The 18,788-nt window shown below is 35.3% G+C and overlaps 1 long non-coding RNA gene across 7 annotated transcripts in view; it reads left to right on the top strand.

The window, feature by feature from the left end:
* The first annotated feature begins 1,407 nt into the window (after positions 1–1,407).
* Positions 1,408–18,788, top strand: part of LOC309863170 — a 45,827-nt gene continuing 28,446 nt past the window's right edge. For 2 of the 7 annotated variants that reach the window (XR_014310904.1, XR_014310905.1), the window contains exons 1-2: positions 1,415–1,563; positions 10,130–10,276. This is a non-coding gene — a long non-coding RNA (uncharacterized lncRNA). Of the gene's footprint in view, positions 1,564–10,129; positions 10,277–18,788 lie in introns of all 7 variants that reach the window. The other 5 variants (XR_014310903.1, XR_014310906.1, XR_014310907.1 and 2 more) reach the window with 5 other exon arrangements.

Below are 18,788 nucleotides of genomic sequence, written 5' to 3'. Positions count from 1 at the left end.
TTTTAGTCCAAGACAAGTTTTTCTACAGCTCATATATATGTATATGCCTATACATGTATATGTATATACATATATATACATATATACATATATACATATGAGTGTGTATGTATTTATTTATAGGAAGGAAAGAAGGACGGAAGGAAGAAAATTCAAACAAAGTCAGTCATCAATATATTACCCAAAGAAACTTACTTATGTTATTTTTTATTTAATATGTATTTTATATGACAGATAAATGAAAATTCAAAAGAAGGCCTAGTTTACACACCATCAACATATGGAAGTAATGCGGGGAGCCGCAAAGAGAAGAGTAAGAAGTACCTCTGAAACCGTAAGACACAAGGTCATACAAACAGGGAATGCTTTAAAAAATTAAGGATGATATAATCCCAACTTTGATAAATGTTCAATAGAAGAACAAACTATTAAGAGATAATTTTATTGTGAGACAAAAGAACTGTTAATTGGTTAAACACATCGTTTAGTATGCATTTATTAGTGATGTCACCTGATATCCTTTGCCTAATGACAATCATTGAATTTATTGCTAAGAGGACTGACTCTCTTCCTCTCATAGCAGGAATAATTCTATCAAGCTATAGACCAGAATGTTTTAAGAGAAAAAAAAAAAAAAAAAAGCACATATTTACAAGAAGAAGAAATGAAGGAAGGAAGGAAGGAAGGAAGGAAGGAAGGGAAATTAAAATTGCTCTATTTAATTGTAAACTAGTGTTATTGTTTTGTTTGTTTGGGTTTTGGCCCTTTCCATTTAAAATTAAAACAACAACAACAACAAAACACGGTAAGTATTAACTCTAAGGAAGTAGTATAAGTAAAGTATATGAGAAATATGATTGAATTGCAGAACAAGGAGGAAGAAGACTGAATTCAGAGAATAGCTAAAGTTTTAGCAGGTATGTATAAGAAGGATACATCCTAATTATTATTATTAGCATCAATTAATAATATGGAGACTAGGACAAAAAAGATTAGTTTGAAGGTTACTCTTAAATTGTACAGGCATGAGATTTTTTTTTTTCTTCTTTAACTGTTGTCTTCATTTCCTAATGTCCTTAGTAATGGCTTTGTTCTGCTTTACATATATATATATATAATATATATATATTATATATATATATATTAAGTAAAATAGTATATGTGTTTTGCAGAAAACGTGGGTAAATGTCAGAAAGCACAGATTAAAAAAAATACTAATTACCCTGCCCAGCTAGAGATTATCATTGTTAAAATGAGCCTATTATTTCTACCTTTTTCCTCTCTTAAACAATGATTCCAAGTCTACATAATGAATAATCTGTTTTCTTCTGCTTTCCCATCTATAAATGCAGTTAATCAATTGCCTTCATCACAGATTTGCAGGGATAAAATGTGAAATTCTTTAGAGCAGTGACTGGTCTTAACTAACATGTTCAGGTCAAACAATGAACTTTTTTTCAAACCAATTATGTTTCAGCTACTGCTATAAGCCAAGGATATAGCCAATAGAAATACAATGTGAAAATATCTACATTAAAAAAGAAGAAAGATCTAAAGAGTAAGGTAAACAACCTAACTTTAAATCTCAAAAAACTAAAAGGAGAGCAAACTAAGCCCAAAGTTACAAGATGGGTGGGAATAATAAAGATTAGAGCATAAATAAATAAAATACCTGTACCCCTGGGGATAAAAATATATGTTTATAAAAAATTAAAAAATTAATAAAATACAGAATAGAAAAACATAAAAAAACAAAGAGTGAAACTAGGAGTTTTCTGAAAGTTTTTTGTTTGCTTGTTTTTGTTTTTTTTTTTAATTTGACAGACAGAAATCACAAGTAGGCAGAGAGGCAGGCAGAGAGAGAGAGAGAGAGAGAGAGAGGAGGAAGCAGGCCCCCAGCAGAGCAGAGATCCAGATGCAGGGCTCCATCCCAGGACCCTGGGATCATGACCTGAGCTGAAGGCAGAGGCTTTAACCTACTGAGCCACCCAGACGTCCCTTGTTTTTGTTTTTTAATAAAAGTAAAAAACCTGAGGTAGGCTAATTAAGGGAAAAAGAGAGAAGACAAAATAAAAAATGAAGGAGGAAACATTAAAAATATCATAGAGAATTGTTATAAACAAGACTATGTCAATAAATTTGACAACCTAGAGGAAATAGATACATTCTTAGAAAAATATTACCTACCAGAATTGAATCAAGAAAAAACAGAAACCCTGAATAGACCAATAACAAGTAAGGAGATTGAATAAGTAAGCAAAACTTCTCAACAAAGAAAAGTCCAGTACCATATGGCTTCCCAAGCAAATACTACCAAATATTTAAAAATTAGTACCAATACTTCTTAAACTCTCCCCAAAATAGAAGAGGGAATACTTCTAAACTCTCTTTATGAGGCCAATGTTCCCTTGATATCCAAGCCAGAGAAAGTCACCTCCAGAAAGCACAGCTACAGACCAATATCCTTGATGAATCAGACCCCAAAATCATCAACAAACTATTAGCAAACCAAATTCAATGACACATTAAAAGGATTATATATCACCATTAACTAGGATTTATCTCTGCAACACAAGGATGGTTCAATATATGCAAATCAATCAACATGATAAACCACGTTAAGACAGTGAAAGAATAAAATTATATGATCATCTCAAAAGATTAAAAAGAAAAAGTTTGATGATACCCAACACCCTTTCATGATACAAATGCTCAACAAATAAGGTATAGAAGAGTTACCTCAACACATTAAAGGCTATATATGAAAAGCCCATACTTAATATGATACTCAAGAGAGTTAAAACTGACAGCATTTTACCTAAGATCTGAACTGGTCAAACATATTCACTCTTGCCACTTCCATTCAACATGTTCTAAAAGTCCTAGGCAGAACAATTAGTCAAGAAAAATAAATAAAAACATGGCCAAATTGGAAAAAAAGTAATCTCTCTTCACAGATGGCATGATCTCATATGCAACAAAAACACTGTTAGAACTAAAAAATAAATTCAATACAGTTAAACAAAACAAATGAACATATAGAAATCATTTGCATCTCTACATACTAACAATGAACTATAGAAAAATAAAATTAAGAAAATGATACCATTTACAACTGCATCAAAAAGAACAAAATATTTGATAATAAACTTAACCAAGAAGGTGAAAAATATGTTTAAAATAAATGTAAGTAAATGGAAAGATATTCCATATTCCTGGATTGGAAGAATTAATATTGTTTAAATGTTCATACTTGCCAAGTGATCTACAAATTCAGTGTAATCCCTATCAATATTTCACCAAAATTTTTTATACAAAGAGAACAATTTATCCTAAAATTCATATACAACCCCAGAGACTCCAAATACTCAAAGAAATCTTGAGAAAGAACAATGCTGGAGGTATTATGGCTCTGGAATGAAAACAGACATATAGATCAATAGAACAGAATAAAAACCCAGAAATAACCACTCCTTCACAAAGGTGCCAAAATACACAAAAAGGAAAGGATATTTTCTTTAGTAAATGATGTTGAGAAAGTCACATCTAAGCATGCAGAAAAATGAAATTGGACCCTTACCATACACCATATTCAAAAATAAGCTCAAATACATTAAACACTTAAACATGTCGACCTGAAACTGTAAAACCCCTAGAAGAAAACATGGAGGAATAAGTTCTTGACTTTGATCTTTTCTGTTATTTCTCTGATGTGACATCAAAAGCACAAGAAGCACAGCAAAAAATAGACAAGTGGGACTATATCAACCTAAAAAGATCTGCCTAGAAAAGGAAACAATCCAGAAAATGAGAAGACAACTTATGAAATGTGAGAAAATTCTCCCAAGCTGTATCTGATGAAGAGTTAATATCTGTAATATATAAGGAGCTTCTACCATTCAACAGCAATAACACAGCCCAATTACAAAAATGAACAAAGGAATTCAATAGACATTTTTTCCAAAGACATGCAAGTACTCAACAGGCACTGGAAGACATCCTCAATGTTTCTAATCATCAGGAAAATGCAAATCAAAATCACAATGAGACATCCCGCCACAGCAGTTAGAATGACTATTTTCAAAACACAAAAAAAAAGTGTTGGCAAAGATATGGACAAGAGACAAACAATGTATACTGCTAGTGGGAATATAAATTTGTGCAACTACTACAGAAACCAGTTATAGAGATTCTTCTGAAAATTAAAAATAGAATTACCATATGATCCACCACTCCCCCATGTATATTAGCATTGCAAATGAAATCGTGATCTTGAAGAGATCTCTGTACCCCCATGTTCATTATTTACAATAGCCAAGAGATGGAAGCAACTTAAATGTCAATCTCCAGCTGAATGGAAGAAGAAAATGTGGTGTATATATCCACTGGAATATCATTCAGTCTAAAAAGAAGGAAACCCTACCATTTGTAACAACGTGGGTGAACCTAGAAGATATTACTCCAAGTGAAATAAGTCAGACACATAGGAACAAATATTACATGATACCACTTATATGAAGAGTGTAAAGTAGACTCATAGAAGCAGGGCATAGAGTGGAATGATGGTTGCCGTGACTGGAGGGAAGGGAAAATGAGGAGGAATTAATCAAGGGGTGTAAAGTTTCAGTTATATGAGATAAAAACGAATCCTAGAGATTTACTGTACAGAATACTGCCTATAGTTCAAAATACTACATTGTCTACTGAAAAACTTGTGAAGATGGTAGATCTTTGGATAAATACTCCTATCACACACACCATAATCATAATGAACAAAGAGCATAGAAGGAAGATTTGGAGGTGATGGATATGTTTACGGTGTAGATTTTGATGATAGTTTCATGGATGCTTACTTTTCTCTAAACTCATCAAATTATACATTAAATTTATATAGCTTCTTATGTGTCAATCATACCTCAATAAAGTAATTAAAAGAAGAAGTATAATATATGTCACAACTTTAAGCCAATTATATAACCTTAAGTTTTTTTTTTTTTTTTAACCAACCACATAAAAAAAGTAGAATGAATCAGGTAAAAAAGTATAGTAATATATTTTATTTAAATAAACATATCCACAATATTATCATTTAGCACCCCACAAATATGATCATTATTAACATATTTGACATGCTTTTATACAAAACATTCAAATTTTGATGTGTATTGTATACTAACAGTACATCCTAATAGGGAGTAATCACATTTTTAAGTGCTTAATAGCCTCATGTGGGTAACTGTTGTAGTCTTGGGTAGCAAACTAGCAGTAGCCATTGATAATAAAGCACAAAAGGAAACAGATACTGAACCCATCTTAAAAGCAGATGCTGCAGAAAATTAAAAAAAAAAAACAAACATGAAACTGAAATAGGGTAACGTGAACAGTAATCAGGAAAATGGAGACAGGTATTTCTTTAGCTTAGACAAGGAATCTCTGACAAGGCAGCTAGCCCTTACAATGAGATTTGAATAATTTAAAAAAAGAAAAAATGGGAGAAGAAAAGACCCAATTAAACACAAATCTACTGCCATGTCCCTGAGGAAAAACAAACAAACAAATAAACAAAAGGGGAAATAACCCAGTCAGGTTGTTGGTTGAAATGGGCTAGAGGAGGAACTAGAACGTAGATGAGGTGAGGAGAAACACTGAATGCAGGTCAATAGGGCCTTAGCCCCCAAGATAGGACACTTGGGCTTTATTCAGTTTGCCATGAGGTCACAGAGGGACATGTGCGACGGGCTCATAGTACCTGCTCTGTGATTGAGGAAGACACTACTGGTTTTGAAGAATGAGTGAGCTATAGGGTCAGAATGTGGAAAAAGTGAGTGGCTTAAACAATAATTTATTTTCTTATAATTCTGGAAACTAGAATTCTGACATTAAGGTAATGGCAAGTTGATTTCTTCTGATAGACTCTTTCCTTGGCTTGGAGATGGCCATCTTTTTTTTAATTTTTAATAAAGATTTTATTTATTTATTTGACAGAGAGAGATCACAAGCAGGCAGAGAGGGAGATAGAGGGAAGCAGGCTCCCTGCTGAGCAGAGAGCCCGATGTGGGACTCGATCCCAGGAACCCGAGATCATGACCTGAGCCGAAGGCAGCGGCTTAACCCACTGAGCCACCCAGGCGCCCGGAAATGGCCATCTTTAGCTGGTGTCTCCACATGGTCTCTCTGTGCCTATGCCCTAAAGTCCTCTTATAAGGACACCAGTCATACTGGATTAGAAACCACCCCTAAGACTTCATTTTATTCAATACTTCTTTGAAGGAAGGTACTATCTCAAAATATGGTTATACCCTTAAAGACTGAAGGCTACAACTTGAACATATAAATTGAGAGAGAGAGACACGAATCAGTCCATAGCAAGCATCACTAAATATTTCACAGGTGTTCTGTGGATCAGAATTTGGGTATTCTGATACAAGATGTTATCCTGACTTCCCAATCAAGTTGTCTCATGAACCATCTCCCAAACACTCTTTGTTCACCCACACATGCACCATCTCTTTCCTATCACTTACCAAAATGCTATTATATTTCAAGTCCCAACTCCTGTTCTACAGCTCTTCTTAGCAAGATTTGGGTTGAGAACTAAATTTATCAAAACCCACAGCACATTGCTTCCTCCTTCTCTTCTCTTCCTCTCCCCCCACTTCCTTTGTTTCTTCCTATTTTTATCTCTTCTCCTTCACCCCATTCTACCCTTTCGTCCCTCTCACTGCCCCTTTCACACTCTATATTATGAATGTTTTCCTCAGGTTATAGACATTACTTATCAATTATAAAATAGTTCTCCTAAAAAAATATAAAATAATATAATTACTACATGTGACCCATCTTCTCAAAAAGTTTATGTTACTTACCAAATGACTATAAGCTCCCTCAGAAAAATACCTTCATGGTTTTTCTTTGTATCTCTCGTAGTGATTTGCTCAGTATGGTGACAATGGCTTTATTTATATGGACATACTATTTAAAATAATTGTTTTGGTGATAGTAAGAATAGCAATAGAAATCTTTCAATTACAATCTTTTCTCCATAAAATGTGCTATTACACCAACTGGGAGCTGATACATTTGTTTAAATTCTGCTCACACACCAATGGTCAATTATGTAGCAAGCTATCTTATCCTAAGTTATTGTGTTCCTCTCTCTTGTTCAGAATCCTACTGAAACCAAAGCTCACATACTCCTCCAGCAATGCAATTTTCTTTATATCCTAACTCCCTGCAAAGCACCATAGCAGTCTGAGCCATAATTATATTTATCATAATGTCTACCTTAGCTCTTATCTCCCTTCCAAGATTGTCAGGTCTTGAGGGTATGACCCTAGGTATCCTTGTATCTTTGTATCCATTACTGGAAGAAATATTTATTGTTAAATGAATAAATGCAAAATAACCACTTGAACATTTTCTGTTTTCATATACACTCATACATTGTTAGAAGCCCTTAAAAAGGTACAGTTTTGAAATAAATGGTAGGAGAGTTTTTACCTTGTTTAATATAATGAGGAAGAGAAGGAATAAGATCAGGACAGAAATAGCTGACAGTAATAAATATTGACAATAACTGACAATTTAAAAAATACATATCTGCCTGATCAGAGCATAGGGCTGGGAATCAACTGAGAATAATTTGTTATCAGCTCAGCTCCTGAATCCTTGAGAGCTGACACACAGGTAAAATGAGCGAACAGTTACAGAGGTTATTAATACTAATGAGGACGATTTTTTTTAAGTGATGTTTGAAGTGGGGATTTACCAGATCAGGTAATAGAACTGATTGATGTATTAATGGGCTGAATATATCATTCATTTGTTCATTCAAAAATATTTAATGAGAAAATTTTGGGAGCTAGACACTGGGGATGTGGCAGGGAACAAAAAGATAGGATTTTACCTTCATGAAATGTATATTTGACTGGGGATTGCAGATAACTTAAATGAATAAGAACACTGAAAATAAAAGTAATATTAACATCTACAAAGGAAATAAAAAAGTTGAGTATGTCATCAAAAAAAATTATTTGCTGAGATATTCTAAACAGAATAATCTGAAAGTGCTCTCTGAGAAAGTGACATTTATTTGATCTCAAGGTCAAAATAGGGAGTTTCATTAAGATTTGGACGAAGAGGGGCGCCTGGGTGGCTCAGTGGGTTAAGCCGCTGCCTTCGGCTCAGGTCATGATCTCAGGATCCTGGGATCGAGTCCCGCATCAGGCTCTCTGCTCGGCGGGGAGTCTGCTTCCTCCTCTCTCTCTCTCTGCCTGCCTCTCTGCCTACTTGTGATCTCTCTCTGTCAAATAAATAAATAGAATCTTTAAAAAAAAAAAAAAAAAGATTTGGACGAAGAGGGGCGCCTGGGTGGCTCAGTGGGTTGAAGCCTCTGTCTTTGGCTTAGGTTGTGATCCCAGGGTCCTAGGATCGAGCCCCACATCCGGCTCCCATGCCTCCCTCTCTCTCTCTCTCTGCCTGCCTCTGCCTATGTGTGTTCTCTGTCAAATAAATAAATAAAATCTTTAAAAAAAAAAAGAAAAAAATTTGGAAGAAGAGTTAAGGTTAAACATCCAACTCTTGATTTTGGCTCAGGTCATGATCTCAGGGTCTGTGCTCAGTGCAGAGTCTGCCTGAGTATCTCTGTCTCCCTCTCCCTCTGCACTCAACCCCTACCCCCAATAAATAAATAAATAAAACCTTTAAAAAAATGTGGAAGGAGAGAACTGATGGAACAATTATGTGACTCTGACTCTATATGACTGTGAAGCAGTTAAATATTTTTCCATGTGGGGAAAGAAAGTTGTCTTATTAAACATGATCACAGTATGCTGTGCTACGAAAAGGTGATGAAAATCTCAGCAGCATACAATATGAAGCTTCAGTTTAGCCCAGAAATCTGCATCAGTCCAGAGTCAATGGATTGAGACTAGGAGTGGTTAGAAGAGGTAGTGGACTCTGTCCTGCATCTCATCCTTCCGGGGCCAGCAGGCTAGGTTAAGTGCATTCTTAAGATAATGGTAAAGAGGAGCAAGTGAGTAAACTGAGACAAACCTATTTCAAGCTTATGCCCAATCATGTGTGACGACATCCAGTTATCCGGAGTCACATCGTTGAGCATAATGTCCAGAATAGAGAAAGTGCACTCCTAGAGAGGTCAGGAAGCATTGTGAATGTTTCTGAATAATAATATCTACCACGTGAGGGTTGCCTGGGTGGCTCAGTCAGTACAGCATGAGACTCTTGATTCTTGATGTCATGAATTTAAGTCTCACATTGGGTGTAGAGATTATTTTAAAATACTAAGGGGCACCTGGGTGGCTCAGTGTGCTAAAGCCTCTGCCTTTGGCTTGGGTCATGATCCCTGCATCCTGGGATAGAGTCCCACATCGGGCTCTCTGCTGGGTGGGGAGCCTGCTTCCCTTCCTCTCTCTCTGCCCACTTGTGATCTCTGTCTGTCAAGTAAAAAAAAAAAAAATAAAATAAATAAATAAATAAATAAATAAAATCTTAAAAAAAATAGTGAAAATGCCTACCAATTAAATGAGAATAAAGGTAAAATTTTGAGGATCTATTAGCACTCAAAACCAGTCCTTATGTGTCTTTCATCCTGCCTTTACTATTTTACTATTATTTTGCTACACAACATAAATGCATGCTGATATATCCTTACAAGAAGCATAGACATAAAGCCATAGACCCCTTTAGCTGAAGTTTGGGTACATAGGACTCTCCCTAAAGAACTATCCCTTGTTCAGAGTCCTGGGCAGATTGTAAAACCTCAGTGATTTCCCCCTTCAATCTGAGAACAAACTTCTGCTAAATTAGTCCTTCCAGCAACCTCAACACTTCAAACTGTAACAAGATTTAAATTGAAACGAAGAAACTCTTTAACCACTTATTTGGTTTAGTTACCATTCACTATCCATTTGGTGATGAGAAATTAATACTTATTTGAAAAAAATATTAATTATCACTGGATTTGAACTGGGAAATGGCTTAGTTTAGGTGACATTTCACATTATATAAAATCTGTAATTTAATTTATGACATTCTGAATAGTTAATAGAATGGTGAGTATTTTAAGTTTTTTTAAAAGATCTTATCTATTTATTTATTTATTTGACAGAGAAGAGACAGCAAGAGAGGAAACACAAGCAGGGAGAAGGGACAGGAAGAAGCAGGCTTCCCACAGAGCAGGGGGCCTGATGTGGGGCTTGTTCCCTGGACCCTGGGATCATGACCTGAGCCAAAGGCAGGTTTGAAGGCGGCTAATGTGAGACATAAATTTTAAATTTTCATGTAAAATAAGTTTATGGCTTTAAAATTAAGAGTTAACAGATGATGTAATATGTTAGTGAAGATGATGTAAAGCTTCAAATATTGTACGGTTTCTTAGGGTTTCATTATTTAAGGCTACAAATCTCAGAGAGGTGTTTGTAATCTAATGTTACTAAAAACCCAGGATTCAGGTTTGATATCTTCACAATGAGGCTACAATTAAAAATTCGTAGAATTCATAAGAATATTGTTAAGGTAATTTTAGCTCCGAAGTCAAACTATTCCAAGTCCCTTTGTAGGCGTCCAAACTTGCAAAAGGTAGACAGTTGTAGTACAAATTGAAGTCACAAGAGGGTAGTCTTTCCACAGGAAAATGTCAATGATTTTTGTTTTCCTGTTCCATCAGCACTTAACACTATTAAATTTTAAATTGTAGAAACTATGTTGATTGAAGTTAGACTTTATGACCTACAATTTTTATAACCACAAGTATTTAAAGCTGTTTTGCTGTTGGGATAATATAATAAAATGAAATAAGTTTGGATTTCTTGCTTAAATAAGTAACATTTATCTAAGTAAATCCATTTTTCAAAGAATGGCATATTTGTGGACTCTTTAAAGAAAAAGCAGATCTTCTCAAATCATACATAGATTCCATTAGTTTGGGTTAACTGTCGTCTTCTCTCTTTAGAAAAACTGTACATTCCCCACTCCCACCCCCCACTAATTTGCTGTGCGACTGGTTTTGCTTTTTATTTTATTTTGAGTGCTTGGTTGAAACTATTTACCAGAATCTGTACCAAAAGAAAAGGTCTATTCCTTTGTTGTCTTTAAATTTGAGTAGTCCAGTGTGTCAAAGCTCTATTGTCCTATAAACTAGGAGATGTTAATTCTCATCCCAGATCTCTTACTAATTAGCCAAGCAGTATAGTTTATGGAAACCAATGTGTTTCCACTGATTTCTTTAGTTGTTTTACCTATAAAATGAAAAGCTTGAATATCTATACTTAACTTTTTCCTTCCCCATTCTTTTCTCTAACGCTGATTTCTTCACGATTTTACACGGCGAAGAAGATCATAAAAAGCAAGAGTTAATTCATGCTTTACCTGATTCGGTTCTTTTCTAGATTTGCTTTGATAAGGATATTGTTTTTTCGTGAAGCAGATTTAAATGCCAACTGATTTCAAACCAACAGTGTTTAAAAGCCCTTGGTTTATCTTATTTTTCCTCTACTGCTCCTTAAAATTCTCACTCAAATCATGAAAGAACATAGAATCAGGAATCAGGACTTTAAATCAAAGGTAAAATGAGAGATTAATAACTTCTTGTCTCAAAAGACCATCCCAAGAATTGTATGTACTAAAAAGAGTGGAGTAAATTATAATCTGCAATGTTAGCCCCCAGACTTATTTAAATTATGCTCTTAGCACACTAAGCAGTGAATTTCTCTTTATGAATAAATTGAGTAAGGGGTGCTTGGGTGGTTCAGTGGGTTAAGCCTCTGTCTTCTGCTCAGGTGATGATCTCAGGGTCCTGGGATCGAGTACCGCATCGGGCTCTCTGCTCTGAAGGGAGCCTGTTCCTCCTCTCTCTCTCTGCCTACTTGTGATCTCTCCCTCTGTCAAATAAATAAACAAAATCTTTTTTAAAAAATTAAAAAAGAAATTAAGTAAGGGGACCGCATGTGGGGATTACCTGGATGTCAACTGCGCATGCTCCCTATTTGCCGAGGATGGAGGCAGCAGTTTCAGGAGCTGTCCTCTTCTTCAGCAGTGGAATATGAACAAAAGATGAGAGACTGACCTTTCCAGCTCTAGGGACATGATTCATTCTTCAGTCAGGGATGTGCAAATAGCCAGGCTTCTTGACTGGAGCTTCAAAACAATATCTCAAACTCAATTCTAATTAGCAATAAAAGAGCTCTTTACCTGGAAATTATGTTGTTACACAGGTGTGTTGCTGCTGGAAAAACCATTCTACCACTCAGCTCAACAATGTGCATATGTTCGTCTTGTTTGACTTGGTTTATGATTATATGCAGTCGTGCTGCCAAATAAATTGTTTTCGAAATGTTAACTACCTTATGCAGAAGAATGGTTTGCTCTCTTTTTAGTATGTGGGTTTGTCCCATCCATTAGACAATTTCTGTCCTCTAAATTTACCCAAAGACAAATCTGTACAGAATCTCAGTCCCTCACTCTCTGTGAGGATAGAGAATGAGGAATCAGAGCATAAATACGAATAGGCGAGACCCCTATTTATAAGATGGAAATTTAGCTTCTCTGTTCTCTCTATTTCTCTTATCGCTTAAGGCTAAGGAAGCAGAGAACAGGAAGTGAGCAGAAGGAATATAGAGATGTGGCACATCAGGCAGGTGGCCTAAGTGATTCTAAGATGCCCTATGGATCTACAGAACCAGAAATAGATGCTAATGGCCAGAGATTTTCATAGCTTTGCCTCACTGACAGCGATGTGGGGTAAGGAAACTAGGACAGTAGTCTTCAGCTGTTTTCCTCACCAACAGGAAAAGGCTAAATCAAGCAGGCAAGGAAGGAAACTAATATATACCTAGTCCAACTATACACCAGGTGCTCTGTCAAAGCCTCAAGATAACCCTGAAAAGTCGATGCCATGAACTCCATTGTTCAAAAGAGGAAACAAAGACAGTAGAGAACTTGAAAAATTTGCCAAAGTTCTCATTAGTGCCAAAGCATTAAAAACCCAAGTATGCGTTTTTCAAAGGCCAACTATCTAAAATAGTTTTAAGAACTCTAAGTTGCTTTATAAAAAAAAAAGATTGGGAGGGAGACAAACCATAAGTGACTCTTAATCTCACAAAACAAACTGAGGGTTGCTGGGGGGAGGGGTTTTGGGAGAAGGGGGTGGGATTATGGACATTGGGGAGGGTATGTGCTTTGGTGAGTGCTGTGAAGTGTGTAAACCTGGTGATTCACAGACCTGTACCCCTGGGGATAAAAATATATGTTTATAAAAAATAAAAAATTAAAAAAAAAAAAAAAGACCCAACCATCCTTTGCTGACCTATTCTCACGATTTCCATACCAGGTTTCTTTGTCTAGAACTCTCCAATGGTATTTTTCTTTTGTTACAGAAAAGAATAAAAAGTTCTTTGTCAACGAAGACCATACCAGAATTAGGGCACCTCCGTTTCAACGAGGTTTCTTTCTCAATAATATATTTCCCTTTTTTTCTTCTTGCCAGGAGAAGTAAAAAATGCTTCATGAATATTCAGAAAGTGAGATGTTCTGATAGCTACTATCGCTCACCTATAAAGCAATATTGGATGAAAATAAGGAGTTGGAGCATTCTGAAAATAAGGAAACCGTGGAACAAAAGACACCTAATACATTGAATTGGTATTTAGAATGCCCATGGGCCCTTAGCTCAGTTCTCATAAATATATATCATACTTCAAATCATCTCTGATTAAAATTCTCTGATTTATTAAATATGCCTTCATCAAAAATTTAAAAATATTTTAATACCATAAGCATTAAAGAAATTTCTGGTCAGGACAGAGAAAATCTGATATTTGCCAGATTCATTTGATATTGCTCTCTTCCCAAAGCAATAAAGAATAATGGTAGCAGACAAATAAAAATAAAGTCATTCATAAGATATAATGTAATGACTAAATGAGCATGTGTCAGAGGAAATGAGAATGAGAAGCAGTCAGCCCTGACCTCTTTCCTTTGCCCGGGGCATCAGAGGGGGATTCTATTTCAACGGCAGTTTATATTCCACTTGGACGTTTTTTGGAAAATGCCATTTACATTCTAAGAAAATGGAATAGATACATTTTCTTAAAAAAATATTTTAGTACTTTTAATGAAAACTACAGATATCAGGGCCCCTGCGTGGCTCAATCAGTTAAGCGCCTACCTTCAATTCAGGTCGTGATCCCAGGGTCCTGGGATCAAGTCCTGCTTTGGACTCCCTGTTCAGCGGGGAGTCTGCTTCTCCCTGGCCCTCTCCTCCTCCCTCTCCTGTGCTCTCTCTCTCTGCTCTTTCTCTCACTCTCTCAAATAAATAAAATCTCAAAAAAAGCTACCCACGTTGTAGGTAGAATGAACTTGGAAAACACTGTTCAATTATGAACACAGTTCAGAAGGAGTTGAACTTAATCTTCAGTGCTTTTCCGAAGGAGATTATTTTTATCCAAAGTTGGGAGGTTATGAGATTCCTTTGTATTTACCCATAAATGACTACCACGAAAGTACCTTTGTGTCTTGAAATAGTTTAGTATTTAAAAAAATGAGCTTTGGATTGACTATTTCAAATATACTCATTAAATTACCCTATCAATAAAATGCTTAGGGTTGTTCACACATAACACACACACACATGAGTTTGGCACTTAACTATTATAGAAGGCTGAGAGCCAACAGACCTTCTGCCTCAGTAAATGGAGATGTGTGTAATGGAGGGGGAATCAGTTTTCTGTTGAAAATATATTAGCCAGATTCCTTAGCAAAAAATAGAAAAAAATAAATAGTGGATGAGATTTCCTCATCCACTGGTTCTCAGCCTTGACTCCATTCGGCATATGAAAAGCTTTTCCTTTCCTTTTTTTTTTTAAGATTTATTTATTTGTGTGTCTGTGTGTGTGTGTGTGTGAGAGAGAGAGAGAATGCGCATGAGCAGAGAGAGGAGAAGGAGAGAGAGAGAATCTCAGGCAGACTCCCCACTGAGCACAGAGACCCTGAGATCACAGCCCTGTGCTCATGACCTGAGCTGAAATCAAGAGCCAGACATTTAACTGACTGAGCCACCTAGGCACCCCCAATATCTGAAAAGCTTTTTAAAATACTGAGTCCAGTGTTCCACCCCAAGAAAACCTGTACCCCTTGCCTCTACTATGTTCTGGGACGTAAAAAATTTGGGGTGACTCTTGCAGCCATCATTGAGGGCCACCACCTAAGTGCTATGTTTTCTGACAATCAAGATTCCTTATTGCCTCCCATGGCACTTGTATTCATCAACTCAAGAGGCTGTAGCAGAAACCATTTCAGACTCTCCCCATCCATCCCCGTACTATGGAACAATTCTGTCCCATGTTTGGACCGACCAGTGAGTGAGTGACCAAGCTTCTTTGAGTTGGAAGCGTTCGGTTCTGAAAAAAACAGTGAAAGATCCAAAATATCTCATTGCCTCCACCCACTACGCAGCATCTGGCCCACCATATCTCTTTCCTTTAATTTTCTGTCCCAGATTTTAGCTTTTATCATAGAATTCCCTACACATTCCTATTGTTTTATTCATCTGCTTTTTCATTTGATTGAGTGTTCTCTCCCATGATACAGTATAACCTGTGGGCGTAAGAAGTTTTCTTTCATTTCTTGTTACTTCAACACACTGCCAAGCATAGAACTGACCACCAAGAAAGACATTTGGTTTGTATAAATAAAAGAATGATTATGTGAGAGTGAGAGAGTTGTATACTCGGAAACACTAAGAAGATGGGTGGTCGTTCCAGAATAGCACCAACTCTGAGTTCCTTCCCACAGATGCACTTTTGAAATAAGAGTGTGCAACAGGGAAGGGCGGGAGGAGTTCCTAGGGTAGCCCCTGGTGAAATCGGCTGTTCCTATAGCTGGTGTCTCCCCTTGGTAGGCACGACTGGGAGGATCATGCTTTAGATTGGATACATGTCCTTTTAATGTACTCTGACTTAAATTGTGGGTTTTGGGGGTTATTATTTCTGCTTTAGGAAAAATTATAAGAAGAAAGAATCAATCCTGTAGGTCAAAATGGAGATCAAGAAATTATCCTAGAGTGTCTTTCCGAAGTAGTAGGAGAACAGGCTCAGGATTTTCAATAGGTACTTCCAGTGGATCAAACTCTGGCAATTATAGTCTAATGTCATTGTGCTATTACAGATATTTTTCCAAGGATTTTAAATGACAACAATTTCCACAATAGAGATATTTATCTTAATATTCCAAATCATAATATGTGGACAGAATTTAAAAAGCAAACGTATGTATTATTAAGCAGTGGGTATGGATCTATTGTGTGTGCGAGTGTCTGTGTGTCAGTGTGTTCCTGTATACACACACATATATATACATATAACTTGTTTTTTTTTTACTCTATGGAATATATGTAGTATATACACATATTTATATATGTATGTGTATATAAAATTGTACATATGATGTATATATAATTGTATAATATATGCATGTAATATAATTGTATGGCATATACAAATGTGTGTACATACAAACACACATACATATACACATCACATATAAAATATAAATATAAATGTAAATATAAATATAAATAAATATGCATGTATATTATAGAAGTCACTCTGCTATACCAGGGATTTTTGCATGCATTTTATGTTTACTCATACAAATGAGGAAACCAAGCTTAAATATACTTAAATATATTGTTTAATGTCAGGTAGCTAACAAGGAGGAGAGTCAGAATATTTATTCAGAGTTCCAATTATAGTCTCATTATAATATCTTAGTTTCTTTCTTCAAAGATTTATAAAGGAAGATGACCTAAAATATAGTTTATTAAGACAGTGTCAGATCTTTTACTGACAGGCACTGGAGATATATAATATTTTACTGTATACTAGTCAACGTAGTCCAATTTCCCAGAAATAAATCTAGATGAACAGAGTATTTTTAGGTTTCATCTTATTGGTACAAAGGTATATCCACAAGCAATAAAACAGTTTAAATCTCATGAGGTATTTTTATGTTGCATATCTATTTCATGAGTATGAATTTTATTCATTATAGTAGAATATACAAAGTTTTAAATAAGCCAAGCGTTCTTTCCCTTCCAAAGAAAAGTTTCTGCTGTTGTGTTAATGATGCCTCACATTGGCAACTGATATATGGAACCTAATGACTTCCTAGGAAAAAATCACTTGTATTTTTCTTAAGTGTTATTTTTGTTACTCCTAATGAAAAAATAAGATAATCGGTGATAATCAGGGATCGGAGAAATGATAATTGGAGGCCAAGAGTGATGACAGAGTTACTATCCGAAATTTAAGTGTTTTCTGGTAGTGGTGGAGCATCTTTTTGGACAAAATATTATTCTATAAGTGGGGAAAAAGCATAAATATGCTGATAGTTTGGATATTGTGGTTGTTCTCTACAAATAATAGAGAAATACAAATAAATGTATATAATAGCAATGGACTGAAAGGACGGCTATAAATCTGTGCTTCAAATGAGTGCCTTGCAAAAAATAGACACTCCATACTTCCGCAAAGAAGTAGATTTGGGAGAAAACATCTTAATAGTAGCATCCTTAAGAAAACTTACTTATTCTACCATATCCATAATGTTCATATCCATAATCTCTTGAGAATGTTTGATATAAAAAGTGTAGAATATTTGCATCCAAAATATAGCACAGAGTGCAAGTTTTTCTATATGAAAACCAATTTTGTTTATTTTAAATAAACCTTTATTAAATTAAAAGTTTATTTTAAATAAACTTCCAAAACCTCTTGCTGACCGTATTGACCAAAATATGACAAAATTTTGATACAATCTTATACAATTTTCTATAACCACCCTGTTTTTCTTTCCTGGTCACCTGCTAGTTGAGGTGCTATATGCTAACATGAACAGTACAATGTATTCAGTTGAATTAAAGCTGATATATACCCTCACATACGTATGTTTGATATGCAAAACCTATGACTAAGTCTCTTCAAGTGTTGAAGTATTGATGGTAGAATCAGAACCCTGTATATTCTTTAGTAATGATGAATAACAAAGAATATAATTTTGATGTCTGATTGCTTGTATTGCTTTCTAACATACCCTGTTATTTCTCAAAAAGAAGATAAGGCAAATAAAGCAAGGAAAATAGGATAGTAATAACATTTTGCATGAAGAAAATTAATCAATCAATCATAAGAATAAGAGGTTTCATAACACCAATTAGGTCATCCTGTCAACCCCTGAGGGCTGGTGTAGGACTGTCACTTGAAATCTCCTTTCTGATTCTTTATCAAAAATAGTTTCCAAAAGTGTCAAATGGAAGAGTATTGCCTTTGATATATTCATGTTCAGTGCTCAGAATAAATGCTATTAATATTTATTGCAGCATAACTTTCAATGTTATCATAGAGAGCATTTGAAAATGTTTTTGTATGATTGCAAATAAGGAAATCAGTCCTTCTAAGGGTGTTTATTAGTAGAATAAAAATTCCCTATCTTGAAATCACAAAGGTTTGTTAGAATACTTCTTTGTTTATTCATTTGTTTAAAGACACATTTCAGACAATGCAGGCCTCCTTCTACCAGAGATTTTTCAAAAAGTATTAACAATGAAAATCAATTTAAGAACAAAGAATTGAAAAATACAAAATTGAGAATCTGTGGACAAAGCAGTAAGTTTCTAAAAGCCAAAGTAGGTCGTAACAAAGAAAAGGGGGAAAAACTTGACCCAAGGCCGGGTGTCATTTAAATGAAGTTTGAGAGTATCATGTAGTGATGCT

Source organism: Mustela nivalis, assembly GCF_964662115.1.
Source record: "Mustela nivalis genome assembly, chromosome: 4".
NCBI classification, from domain to species: Eukaryota; Metazoa; Chordata; class Mammalia; order Carnivora; family Mustelidae; genus Mustela; species Mustela nivalis.
The sequence above is the reverse complement of the archived record's forward strand: the minus strand, read 5'-3'. Positions and strand labels throughout refer to the sequence as shown.